Genomic DNA, 2,563 nt, shown 5'->3' on the forward strand with positions numbered 1-2,563 from the left:
TCACCTTCAATCCCGTACTTCCGTATTTTCTGCAATAGCCTACCATGGGGAACCTTATCAAACGCCTTACTGAAATCCATATACACCACATCCACTGCTTTACCCTCATCCACCTGTTTGGTCACCTTCTCGAAAACTCAATAAGGTTTGTGAGGCACGACCTACCCTTCACAAAACCGTGCTGACTATCGCTAATGAACTTCTTCTTTTCAAGATGATTATAAATCCTATCTCTTCGAACCTTTTCCGACATTGTACCCACAAGCGAAGTAAGGCTCACAGGCCTATAATTACCAGGGCTGTCTCTACTCCCCTTCTTGAACAAGGGGACAACATTTGCTATCCTCCAGTCTTCCGGCACTATTCCTGTCGACAATGACGACATGAAGATCAAGGACAAAGGCTCTGCAATCTCCTCCCTGGCTTCCCAGAGAATCCTAGGATAAATCCCATCTGGGTTGGCCAACCCTTTACCTGGCTACCCTCTTGCTCTTTATATATGTATAAAAATCCTTGGGGTTCTCCTTAATAATGTTTGCCAATGACTTTTCGTGACCCCTTTTAGCCATCCTGACTCCCTGCTTAAGTTCCCTTCCTACTTCCTTTATATTCCGCTAGGGCTTTGTCTATTTCCATCCATCTAGCCCTTATGAATGCTTCATTTTTCCTTTTGGCTTGGCTCACAATTTCCCTCGTTATCCAATGTTCCCGAAACTTGCCAAACTTATCCTTCATCCTCACAGGCATATGCCGGTCCTGGATTCTAATCAACTGAAGTTTGAAAGAGTCCCACACGTCAGACGTAGATTTACCTACAAACAGCCGCCCCCAATCTAAATTCTTCAGTTCCTGCCTAATATTGTTATAATTAGGCTTCCCCCAATTTAGCACCTTCACCCAAGGACTAGCTTATCCTTATACACAGTACTTTAAAACTTACGGAATTATGTTCAGGAAACTCTCCCTTACTGAAACTTCAACCACCTGGCCGGGCTCATTTCCCAATACCAGGTCTGGTAGGGCCACTTCCCTAGTTGAACTATCTACATATTGTTTCAAGAAGCCCTCCTGGATGCTCCTTACCAATTCTGCCCCATCCAAGCCCCTGGCACCAAGTGAGTCCCAGTCAATATAGGAGAAGTTAAAATCACCCACCACAGCAACCCTGTTGCTTTTACATCTTTCTTAAATCTGTCTGCATATCTGCTCCTCTATCTCCCGCTGGCTGTTGGGAGGCCTGTAGCAAACCCCCAACACCCTTCCTATTCCTGAGCTCCACCCATATTGCCTCACTGCATGATCCCTCCGAGGTGTCCTCCCGCAGTCCAGCTGTGATATTTTCCTTAACCAGTAACGCAAGCCCCCCACCGCTTTTATATCCCCCTCTATCTCGCCTTTAAATGCCGGAACGTTTAGCTGCCAATCCTGTCCTTCCCTCAGCCATGTCTCTGTAATAGCAACAACATCATAGTTCCAAGTACTAATCCAAGCTCTAAGTTCATCTGCCTTACCCTGTTATACTTGTCACTTTGAAAGAAATGCACTTCAGTCCACCAGTCCCACTGCGGTCAGCAACATCTCCCTGCCTGCTATTTTTCTCAGTAATACTGTCCTTATGCACAAGTTCCCCCTCAGTTATTTCACCTGCTGACCTTCTGCTCTGGTTACCACCCCCCGGCCACACTAGTTTAAACCCTCCTGAGTGACGCTAGCAAACCTCGGAGCCAGGATATTTGTGCCCCTCCAGTTTAGATGCAACCCGTCCTTCTTGTACAGGTCCCAATTGTCCCGGAAGAGATCCCAATGATCCAGATATCTGAAACCCTCCCTCGTACACCAGCTGTTTAGCCACGTGTTTAGCTGCACTCTTTCCCTATTTCTAGCCTCACTGGCATGTGGCACAGGGAATAATCCCGTGATTGCAATCCTAGAGGTCCTGTTTTTATAACTTACTACCTAACTCCCTGAACTCCCCCTGCAGGATCTCGTCACTCTTCCTTCCTATGTCGTTGGCACCGATGTGTACCACAACTTCTGGCTGTTCACCCTCCTCCTTCAGAATGCCCCCTGTCCGTTCAGAGACATCCTTGACCCTGGCACCAGGGAGGCAACATACCATCCTGGAGTCTCTTCCGCGTCCACAGAAGCGCCTATCTGTGCCCCTGACTATAGAGTCGACTATAACTATTGCTCTTCTGCGCTTTGTCCCTCCCTGCTGAACAACAGAGCCAGCCGTGGTGCCACTGCTCTGGCTGCTGCTGTTCTTTTCCCCTGATAGGTCACGCCCTCTCCCCCAACTGTATCCAAAACGGTCTGCTTGTTAGAGAGGGGGACAGCAACAGGGATTCCTGCACTGACTGCCTGCCCCTTCTAGCGGTCACCCATCTATCGGCCAGCACCTTGGGTGTTACCACGTCTCTAAAACTCCTGTCAATGATGTTTTCCACCACCCGCATCCTCCTAAGTGCATCCAATTGCTGCTCCAACCGATCCATGCGGTCTGTGAGGAGCTGCAATTTGGTATACTTCCTGCAGATGTAGTTGTCTGGAACGTTGGAAGCGT

This window comes from Heterodontus francisci, unplaced genomic scaffold, assembly GCF_036365525.1.
Source record: "Heterodontus francisci isolate sHetFra1 unplaced genomic scaffold, sHetFra1.hap1 HAP1_SCAFFOLD_172, whole genome shotgun sequence".
NCBI classification, from domain to species: Eukaryota; Metazoa; Chordata; class Chondrichthyes; order Heterodontiformes; family Heterodontidae; genus Heterodontus; species Heterodontus francisci.